General features: G+C 36.5%; 1 long non-coding RNA gene across 1 annotated transcript; it reads right to left on the bottom strand.

Moving 5' to 3' along the window:
* Positions 1 to 5,528: 5,528 nt before the first annotated feature.
* LOC145669170 (uncharacterized) lies at positions 5,529 to 11,697 on the bottom strand. The gene is made up of 3 exons (XR_014128158.1): positions 11,536 to 11,697; positions 8,082 to 8,247; positions 5,529 to 6,196 (listed from the first exon to the last, which is right to left on the bottom strand). It is a non-coding gene; the product is annotated as an uncharacterized LOC145669170 (long non-coding RNA).
* Positions 11,698 to 12,348: the final 651 nt, after the last annotated feature.

Raw genomic sequence — 12,348 nt, forward strand, 5'->3', positions numbered from 1 at the left:
ATGAAACAAAGATCAGCAGTGTATCAGAAATATAAACATCTAGAACCGGTTTTCTTTTATCTTCATTAAAATAATAATAATAAATACAAATTTCCACTTGTAGAATGCAATAATTCCGCGTGAGTCGATGAATGCTTTAACATTGTAATTGAATCTGAAACACTATCACAAAATCATTCGTGCATCGTTACTGGTTCTTAGTGCAACAACCCCTAACGTTAGTGGTTCGTTAGTGTAGGTGCTACAAGTATAATATCATTGGGGTCATGATGAACTTGCCCATACTTCAAGCAAGCCCAAGCTTGCCCATACATGAAAAAAATTGTGCCATTCGTTAGTGCATCATTAGTACTTCTAGAAAGAAAATAACAGTTTGTATGGAATTTGATATTTCTGAAATTGTCCCCCCCACACCAAAAATCTTGAATAAATCCCAAAATATGGTAACGCTAACATTAGTGCTCAGTGCGTTTAAGAGAACTAACGATGAACTTACGATTGCCGTTAACCTATGTAACCTATATATGTCAGTTAGTATGAAATTTTATATTTCTGAAGTCGGACCACCCACCGAAAATCTTGAATATGTCCCACAATAGGGTAATACTAACCTTAGTGCTTAGTGCGTTTTAGTGCACTAATAATGCACTAATGATGTGATAAGTTTGGTGAAAATCTGTCTGCATAAAGACGGGTAGCGAGCAAACTTCATATGAAGAAAGACCCCACCAAAAATCTTCAAAAACTCGTAAACTCTGATAGCACTAACGTTAGTTCTTAGTGCACTAATGTGCACTAACGATGCACTTCCGATGGACGACGTTTGGTGTAATTTGGGAGAGATGAAGGCCCAACATCAGACACGTAAGTTGATGGTTTGTTCATGGTAGATTGCGTAAGTTTAAGGTCAATTTTCTCGAAATACTGGGAGGCCACAATTTTTTAAAAAAGTTGTGCAAAAGTGTACAAAATTCATACATTATTTTTGTTTACTTAAGGCCAAGGTATGAAGATTCCGCACTCCAAGTTGATGGTTAAGTTCGAAATTTTAGAGCTAATTTTCTGGAAACAGGGGTGAACAAAATTATTTGAGTTTAGTTGATTTTTAGTTTAACGTCCTTTCAGCAGCGAGGCTATATGAGGCGGGAACTACTGATTAACGTGGAATCCGAACTACATGAGCTCCCGCTGGGATTCGAACCCAGATCTCCCACACCAAAGGCGCGTACGTTACCGCTTAGCCACGGAGGAGCTCACAAAATTATTTGAATGCTGTACAAAATTCTACGGGACAGGTACAATCTTATTTGCTTAGTATATGTCTGATATTGACAATCAGCACTCCAAGTTGACGGTTTGCTTATGGCAGAAGCCACAACTTTAAGGCCATTTTTTTCGAAATACAGGGGTATACAATTTTTTAAAAAGGTGTACAAAAGTGTACAAAATTCGTACTTTATTTTTGTCTACTTAAGTCTTCGATATGAACACTCCGTACTCCAACGTGATCGTTGAGTTCGAAACTTTGACGGTAATTTTCTCGAAACACAGAAGTGTACAAAATTATTTTAAATGTGTACAAAATTGTACGAAATTCGCATATTATTTTTAGCTATCTAAATCTCGAATCTGGTGATTACGCACTCGAACGTCAAGTTGGAGTCCGGAATTTTGATCGCAAATTTCTGGAAACACATGGGTGTACAAATGTTTTTAAAAGATGTACAAAATGTGTACAAAATTATAAACATGTTTAATATGTGATTTGCCGATTCCGGACTCCAAGTTGACGGACCTTTATTAAACGTTTAATAGTGTTTATATATTTAATTCCATTATATAAGTCACGCATTTCCTTACTTTTAAAGATTTTGCATAAATATTATTCTTACCATGCGAAGCCCAGCATTTCAGCCAAAGGGTATTTTTGTAATTGTTCCCTTTCTATTACACATTCTTGTTTCATTGTTTGAAAATACACTTAAATACACTTAATAGTTGTTTATTTCTAGCAGTGTTACAAGTCTCTGTAATAAAGTTAATTAAACGTTCGCAATTGTTGTTCAAACCTGAATAAAAGTAGATAAAACAATTGATATAAAAAGGCGCCCCATTTTTTAACCCTTCTTTCTCTGTTAGTGAAATTCCTCAAACTTTGAAAATTGTTGATCAAATTTGATCAAACGCCGATTGGCATCAAAAAATTTCAATTCTGACATGAAGTGGGGCTAACGTGTACTTAGCCCCACGTACTAAATATAGCTTATATTTATATTAGTAACGATGATGAAAAGTTAAAAATTGTTGATCATACCTGATCAAACGATGACCAAATGATTGACATAGGAAAAGATCGAATCGGAGGTGAAGGGGGGCTATTGTGTAGTTAGCCCCCTACTAAAAATTGCTTAAATTTATGTTAGTAACTCTGATCAAACACTAAAAATTGTTGATCATACCTGATCAAACGATTGACATAAGAAAAGATCGAATCGGAGGTAAAGGGGGGCTGGTCCCCCATTTTATAACCCTTATATCTCTGTTAGTAAAGTTGATCAAACGTTAAAAATTGTTGATCAAACGATAATCAAACAATTGACAAAAGAAAAGATCGAATCGCAGGTGAAGGGGGGGTCCTTCGTTTTGTAACCATTACATCTCTGTTAGTATAATTGATCAAATGTTGAAAATTGTTGATCAAACCTGATCAAACGATGATCAAACAATTGTCATCGAAAAATTTCGAATCGGAAGTGAAGGGGGGGGCAGTGTTCAGTTAGTCCCCCTACTAAAATATTTTATATTTATGATAGTAACGCGATCAAACGTTAAAAATTGTTGATTATACCTGATCAAACAATTGACATAAGAAAAGATTGAATCGGAGGTAAAGGGGGTCTGGCCCCCAATTTTGTAACCCTTATATCTCTGTTAGTATAGTTGATCAAACGTTGTAAATTGTTGATCAAACCTGATCAAACGATTGACATCAAAAAATTTCGAATCTGACGTGAAAGAGGGGGGCTAGCATGTAGCTAGCCCCCCTACTCATTATCGCTTATATTTATGTTAGTAAAGCTGATCAATCGTTAAAAATTGTTGATCATACCTGATCAAACGATGATCAAACGATTGACATAAGAAAAAGTCGAATCGGAGGTGAAGGGGGGGGGGGGCTGGCCCCCAATTTTGGAACCTTTATATCTCTGTTACTGAAGTTGATCAAACGTTGAAAATGGTTGATCAAACCTGATCAAACGATGATCAAACGATTGACATCAAAAAATTTCGAATCTGACGTGAAGGGGGGGCTAGCGTGTACCCAAGCAGCACACCGACGTCGAAAGGACGTGGTTTTTTTTGGTGTAAAACACCGTAAAATACACCGAACATGACGTGATTTACACGTCTTTTCCCACGTGGAAATGTCCGGGAATATGACGTGATTTTTATGACGTCTTTTACACGTCATAGAATATGACGTGATTTTTATGACGTCTTTTATACGTCATAGAATATGACGTGATTTCTATGACGTCTTTTACACGTCTGGGGGGTTCTCGAAATGAGGCAGCGAGAAGCAAAGGGGTGTAAGAGACATTTGCAATAAAGTATGGATGACTTAAAAATGGATTCTGCACAGCTAAATATACAAACTGAATGGTGAAGCCCTTCGCAGTCCAATAGAATGTCTACCCGTGAATGCTCTACGCCGAACTTCATTATGCAGTTTGTATATTTTGCTGTGCAGAATCCATTTTAGACACATACATACTCTATTGAAAATGTCACTTACAACCCCTTTGCTTCTCGCTGTCTCAAATGTGATGAAGGTCTGACAGGATTGTTCAGTTCCAAATGTCAAAACCATTAGAAATTGATGTGCATCCGCAGTTTTGACATTAGGAATCTCAATCCATGTACTACCTCGTTTATTCGCCACACTTTTCAGGCTATTTCTCACCCCCTATTCAACCGATTTGCACCAAAGTTAAGGTTTAGGCTACTAGGGCTACCTAGTTTTGCCCCTGTAAATTTAAAACAGATCGGTTGAATAGTAGTTGAAACAAATAACCCTTAAACTGTGACGGATAATGGAGATCCTACTATACATGGATTGAGATTTCTAGTGTCAACACTGGATACACATTAATTTATGATGATTTGGACATATGGAACTGAATAATAATAATAATAATAATATCTACTCTAAAACACACAGCTTACAACACATTTCTAAAAACATGATCAATAAGAAAAAATCATACTTTTTCTTTCTTCTTAACTCCGCTTTTTTTTTTTTTTTTTTTTTTTTTTTTTTTTTTTTTTTTTACAGTGCTGAACTGGTCTCTAACCGCAAAGTTCTTTTGGGTAAAAAAAAAAAGTCGACGAATAAAAACTGGACAGCGATTATTATAAGTAAAAACAATAATGAAAATAAATTTATCCTTGTGACTGCTGCTTGATTTTTCACCATCACTAGACATACAATTGTGTTGTAATGTGCATAATAATTTACAAGATTCTATATCAGATAAGTAAGACCACTGGGTTATTGTAACAAATAACTGATCAGGATAGACCCTAGGAACCCTAAGATCTTGCCACAGCGAAATGCATCACCACCCTCTCTCGAAAGCACACATTGGGGAACGTCAAAATATTGTGGTCTATTTCATTGGTCTGTACCAAGATTTTGGAGATTTCGCTTTTCCGAAGGTTCGTATTATCTATGGATTGGGGATTTGCATATCCAATTGACCACCTCTAGTCTTGTTGATTTCTATTCTTTTTAGTATTTGGATAGTAGCCTATTGAAGAGTATATATTCGCCTCTTAATGTGTGGTATATTTACCTAATATTAAGAAGCGAATATACAATAGCTGTCAAGGAATAATTATACACGTAGTGCTGCAGGAAAGAAACGGCAGCGCTTGCTCCACGAAAGGATAAATTTAAAGGCATACATTAAAAAGAAAACCGAGACGCGTTGGAAAAATTTAAAAAAAAAAAACTTGAATGTAACTCACCCTTGCCAAAAAAAAAAAAAAACCCTACATGACTTTTAATGGGAAAAGACGAAACATGGCAGAAACAAAGAATGAAATGGAAAAATAAAGAATCATTGTACTTACAGTACTAAGAAGAATCCACTCATTTCGGCACTGGAATTTATTCATGTGCATTTACTGGTACCTTTTTCTTAATGAAATTACCGTACAACACGTGCTTCCATAAATTTTATAGCTATCCATTATTGCGCTAGTATGCACAAACATACACACAAACACAAACACCCACATCCACACACTCACACTCACAAACACAAAAGCACAATGGGTTTTATTGACAGTGCAAAATTTAGGACTAAACATTTATAACTCCAATTTAAGACATCTTTACTTTGGAGGTGAAAAGTCGAAAAAGAATATACATCTTAAAATTAATTAATCTCTGAGGGATGAAAGTGAAAAAACATAACCATTAATTTGAATTCTATATTTATTAGTTATATGTACAATGTGCACATTTTTTCGTATAAAATATTATTCATACTATTTGTAATGCAGAAAGAAACACTAATTGTCCATATTATTTGTAATACAAACAAGAAATATGTAGACAATGCATATCTGTTGGTTATAATCTAAAACTTACAGAGATCTTTTAATAATATAAAATAAAAAGAATTAAATTTTCCTATTGATTTCGTATGAAGGAAACCACATTTCATAGTTATTAAAAGTACAGAAATGCAGCATCATATCAAAAAACCCTCACGTGCTTAAGTAGGTTAAAAAGGGGGACTGCGATAAGTATCCCACTTCGTCTATTATTTCAGTAGCAGTTTCTTCCATCTTTTAGTTTTCGAAAGAGATGCCTTTACACTGATTTCCAACAAAGCGAGGAGCAGCAGGACAATATGTTTCGAGAATGCCAAATCCTTTTCATACTCAAACAATAAGGCAGATGGAAGTGAATAACTTTCTAATAACGTTTTGAAGATTTGTCAAAATTGTTCATTTGAAGATCTTATTGATGCTTTATTTTTACTTACGACTATGTCTTTAAGACTAGTTTGCACAACGGGAATTTCGCCCTTTTTCTGCGGTAGTTGAATTTCATCTCCAGCTCTTTGGAAACCAAGCATTGGAGAAAGGTCACTTCTCCTCCCAATGATGACAGATAGGAACACTGAAACAGAAAAATAAAAATAAAAATCATGAACAATCATAGTGCAATGTTTCAGGTAGAGAGAAAAAGGAAAAAAATAATTACAATATCTCATTTGTAACTACAATCAATACGCAATAAAACGATTGGTTACTGTACTCGATTGCATGAAGTCACTTATTCTCAATAATCCACTTTTAACGACCTTCCATACAGCGAAATTAAACTACCATTAATTAAAGTTATTCTGTAATGCCTTAACTTTTGATTTTATTGCAGCTGTTAACTCTGATTGTTCAGGAGGATCAAAGAAGTTGGAAGGATATAAGACTTTATATATACACGTACATGAGAAATAATTCTGAAACGCTCATAGAAGGCTACATTACGTATGTGCTCATAATATAAAATGCCACTCCAAGACCAACTTTAGGATGTGAGCTAAAAGTGACGATCAAGTATATCGATACGATATCATAACTGATGAGAAAAAAAAATCTTTGAGTTTTATGTCCCACGATTATGTCGTCTAGGCTAAAGGAGACGGTGATGATGAAGAATGAATGAAATGGTGGGTTGAAGAAAGTGGGAGGAAACGGGATAACCCCGAGGAAACCCACGCACATGGTGTTTGTCCACCACAAAATTCACTTGGCGGGGACTAGGATCATAACTGATGCAGACCAGCATGGTATGAAAGAAAGAACTTTCTAATAATAAAATAATATAGCTACTCATTTATCAAACACAACTAGACAACGATAGAAATTATTATCTTTCACTACTGCTATGTAACCTACAAAAAGAAGTTAAAATTCAGCATTTACATATCGTGACAGAACTACGCTATCGGATGCAGCAATCTGACAAGCTGCATACAGTTGGAACTAGGCAGTAGAGGTATTCTTCTACTGTCATAAGAAATTTCATCCTGATTGGATACGATTTAGTAAGTTGAATTTATGATGCAAGTCGAAACATGTATTAGCATTTCAAAATATGGCAAAAAATAAAGTGAAAATTACAAACAAAATGGCGTATAACTTTTATATTCCGAAAGATCCCAAACTGAGAGCATAACGCTGGCTCCCTGACTTGTTACTGGAGTATTTTAAAAAGTAAGACTTCTAGGACCAGAATTCTATCACAATCAGTAGGGTGAAAATAGTCACATTATTTCTTTCGAACAGTGTTAGAAGTTGTGGTAATAATAATAATAATAATAAAAATAATAAAATATACTTCTCTTTGGTGAAAATTATATATTTTACCCCTCTGTTGAGAAATATATTTTCGGGAAGAGTACTTTTACCCATTCAAAAAAAAAAAAAAAAAAAAAAAGTGCGAACACAATAACATGTGATATATTCCATATTAGAGCTTTCCTTATATATAAGTACTTAAGTCAAATAAAATAATTGCTGAAGTAATAAAAATCATTAAACAAGGAAATCTTTAAAAATCTAAAATAATAAATAAATAGAGTGTGTCTGAAGAAGACAAGGGTAGTTGCTGAAACAGTTACATTTAAATAAAAGTGGGGCAGTGGTGGCTCGGTGATAAGAGCGTTCACCTCTTGTGTCTGGAGCACCTGGTTCGATCCCAGCTCACGCCAAGCGGCTCTGTGTTGGACAAACACGGTGTGCGTGGGTTTTCTTGGAGTTCTCCAATTTTTTCCCACATTCTTCATTCCACCATTTAATTCATTTCTCATCATCACTGTCTCCCTTAGCCTCAGTGCCTGATCGTGGAACGTTAAATATAATACTTCATTTACATAAAAGTATTGCCTTGTTCAGCAATTATTTTATTTTAGTTAAGTAGTAATAAAATATTACTATTTTCTTTTCTTCTTGCTCGGCATTTTCTTACATGTGTATTATAAAATAACATGTCTAAAACTCACCTGTCACACCTTCGGTGTGTAGGTCATCCTCCACAGTGATTATTTCTAGAGCAGCTCGACGAGCAGAAAGGGGTGAGAGTCACGGCTTCAAGTTCAGTTAAGAAAGATTCCGTGCTAGGTGGTCTGCTGATCAATTCATCATTTGTAGGAGCATTGGCCACACACTCTGGAAAGTGGGAGTACATGCAAGTCTTATCTTTGCAAATAACATGTATTTACAGCTAGGCCTATTACAACGACTAAATACATTTAACATGAAATGTAGCAGTTTAATTTCATGTAAACAGTAAAGTGAGCTTTTTATCATATTTTGTATTTAAAAAAAAAAAACCTAAGAGCATATAGAAAGGAAAATGAGTTGGCAAGAAAATATCAGCCATAAATTGCACATGCTTTCTGTTCTGGATATTTTCAGCGTAAAGGACGGTGTGATGAAGAAATATTTTACAAGAATACCATGCTACAAGAAAAACAATTACATCCCATTCATTCTGAATATACGTTTTCATAATTATCTTTAAAAGTTAAATTTAAATAAATTACAGGTCGTAATGAACAGAAAAGATTACCCAAACTGTTCTAATGAAACAATTTCTTGTTTTGGACATGCATTACCAATACTGGTACAATTTCGTTCAAAATTAAATTTATATATCAACCCAGAGTCCGAAATCGTGCTAGTCTCAGTGCGGGAATGGTTACTTCTTAAATGGAAAGATACGTAAAATAAATATTGACAAACTTGTGGACAGATAGATTTTATGGATTATTGTCTGCCCGTTGTTAACAAAGCAGGGATCGGATTTGAGAACGCAAAATATCGCATCTTGAAAACAAAGAACACTAATGACTACCTGCGTTTACGAAGGTGGACATTTTCTGAGCAAAAACACCAAGGCAAGTAATTTCTTGCTATGTACTGCTTCATTTAAATTCTGCAATGTAAAAAAAAAAAATCTCAAATTTATAATACAAGCTTGATAAAATCAAGAGTTCCAACTCTGGGATGGGTTTTATTAAAAAAATATATCCTACTCTGGGAGGAGCAGTCGTCACCTCTGGATCCGCCCCTGTCCTTCTTGCGGCAGCAGATATGTAAGCCCCGAAACAATGAGGTATGTTTCTTTTTACTGATGGGGCTGCAATGCCCCAGTGATAGGGCGTTCACTTCTAGTGCGTGGGGTCCCTGGTTCGATCCCAGCTCGTGCCAAGTGGGCTTTGTGGTGGACAAACACCATGTGCCTGGGTTTTCACGACATTCTCCCGTTTTCGCCCACTTTCTTCATACCACCATTTTTCACTTTTCCTTATCATTATCTTCCTTAGCCTCGGTGCCTTATCCTGGGGCGTGAAACTAAATATTTAATTTCATTTCTTTTTAATGATGAGGATGTGGTGTTCTACTTGAAAGCAGGTTTTTGACACAAAGAGACTTCCCTTGTTATTGCACGCATAAATATTAGGGGGATATTCGCTATGTCAATAGCTCGGTAAAATACATCTGACTGGGACCACCACCAGCCCCCAACCACGGACCATTAATAAGACATTTGGTTTCCTTTGAACCGTTTTACGATTAGCAGTGGAACTTATAATAATGTAGTCATGTAGAAGATACTTAACTGAGTTGGAATATATTTTCTTGAAATTTAGTGGCAACATTGATCAGTATCCATCATCACATGCTGGCACAGGAGCCTAGAATGCGATGGAGCTCTCTACTCAATTAATGAACAAAATATTCGAACACTGTCAAAAACCCGTTACATTATTATGATTCCCACACCCAATTCTGTGGCACAGCTACGGTAGCCAAGTGTCTTGTGAGGGTACGTAGGTGCGACAGGACGGTGGTCGCAGTTTGAGAGTGCTCTCAACTGGGGTAATATCCTCCCACTGATTATGCACATATACAATGAGAGCACTACTTTAACAAACGAGTCTATCAACTATACATCGATTTTGTGGATTTTTTCACTAGATTTAAGGCACTAGTGTTACAAAAGGCTAAACAAAACATAACTGAGTGAGCCAAGGGGTTAGAACTTCCATCGGTCAGAACTTTGAAGTCATACATGATTTATACCAGCTGGCCACTAAAATGCAGGAATGCTATATAACCGAGTCAGTAGGAGCACAGCAAGAGGGCCCGAGCAGCAGCGACGGGACGCGTTCGTAGGGAGCAGGCGCGTCAGCGACGGGAAGTACACGTATAAACGAGGATCGTGGAAGAGCACACTTACATATACGATACTTTCACTGATCACTTATACTGTACACTGACAGTAATTGTTTTTTTTTTCACACCCATTCCTTCACGAAAAATGTTTCTCATAATATTTTACCTACAAATTTTCTATTTGGTAGAACCGTATGCTCGAGTGAAGCAGAATTTTGAGTGATGGTGAAAGCATTGTAAGCGTAAGTGTGCTTTTTAACTATCCTTGTTTACGTGTATAGTCTCCGTCGTTGACGTGCCTGCTCCCTACGGACGCACCCTCTCGTTGCTGCTCGGGCCCTCTTGTTGTGCTCTTGCCCGGACTCGAATAGAATGCATTTCTGCTTTTTAGTGGGCACCTAGCAAAAGTTCGTTCGTGTTTTATGCACTGTGCTTAATATGCCATATGTCTACTCTGTATTTATACTAACCCCCGTGAAGTAAATCTGCAACTAGTAACGGAGCTCCTCACTTAGTGCATGAAAGCTCTAACCTAATCTGAAAATGTAATGTGTCAAAATTTGGTAGAACCGTCTGTTCCAGTAATGCCTCCAAAAGCATACACTTACTGTCATCTCGGCGTATGAGGCCCGGGTTCGATTCCCGGCGGGAGCTGATGTTCGGATTCACGTTAATCAGTAGGCCCACGTCTTATATAGTCTTGCTGCTAAACAGGACGTTAAACTCAAAATCAACTCAACTTACTGTCATCTCGTTCTTTGCTTGTATCCAGCCGTCTTTCGCCTTGGCAAATAGTTCCACAATGCGTGCAGCTTTATTATACGGATCAATGGTATAAGTAGTAGTAGTAGGAACAGGTTAGAAGACCCGCGGAGGTTGGTTGCTCCTGTTCTCGACATGAAATGGGCAAATTAAAGACTTGTCCAATTTTTTTCGTACATTTTACACTCCGTATAGTAAAACTGCACCCCAGAATGACATACTTTCCCATGCATACTCACTCCCATATACGGTTTATTAAGTTTAAACACATACATTATCATTTTACTACCTTCACTATTGATATTTTATATAGTATTCTACCTAAAAATATTTAATTTGGTAGAGGTGTCTGCTAAAGTTAACCTAATGGAGGTATCCTCGTTCTTTCTACGGTATTTTAATACACTGTAATAAGAAACAATAGGCAACGCTGTATGAGAGGAGCTAATACTCAATCTGCTGAATTTTACACAGAATATACCTAGATAGGAATAGGATAGGAATTATACTTACTTGTCTTAAAGCTGACTTCTTCACTTAAACACAGAAAACCATCATAACACCACAAAGTTCCATGGCAATTCTGAAATGGCTCACGATTCCCAGCATGCACTGCTCAAACTGCAGTTACAATACGGGGAACGTCCGCGCTTGCAGCACTTAAAAAAGACGTCTATTTTTGGTGATGTTCAACACGTCATTCTTTGTACCATTCTGGCACGTGATAAACACGTACAATTTAGGTCATTTTTCACACGTCATTTTTGTTACCATTTTGGTACGTGATAAAGACGTTCCAAATTTTCAAAAGACGTCATTTTGAATTCGAACCCCAAAAAAAGACGTGTTAATGACGTGACTGTGCTACCTGGGTAGTTAGCCCCCCCTACTAAATATCGCATATATTTATGTTAGTAAAGCTGATCAAACGTTAAAAATTGTTGATCAAACGATGATCAAACGATTGACATAAGAAAAAGTCGAATCGGAGGTGAAGGGGGGTGGCCCCCCATTTTGGAACCCTTATATCTCTGTTACTAAAGTTGATCAAATGTTGAAAATGGTTGATCAAACCTGATCAAACGATGATCAAACGATTGACATCAAAAAATTACGAATCTGACGTGAAGGGGGGGCTAGCGTGTAGTTAGCCCCCCTACTAAATATCGCTTATATTATGTTAGTAAGGGTGATCAAACGTTAAAAATTGTTGATCATACCTGATCAAACGATGATCAAACGATTGACATAAGAAAAAGTCGAATCGGAGGTGAAGCGGGGGCTGGCCCCCCATTTTGGAACCCTTATATCTCTGTTACTAAAGTT

The sequence above is a fragment of the Thermobia domestica genome, chromosome 13 (genome assembly GCF_964235325.1).
Source record: "Thermobia domestica chromosome 13, izTheDome1.hap1.1, whole genome shotgun sequence".
NCBI classification, from domain to species: domain Eukaryota; kingdom Metazoa; phylum Arthropoda; class Insecta; order Zygentoma; family Lepismatidae; genus Thermobia; species Thermobia domestica.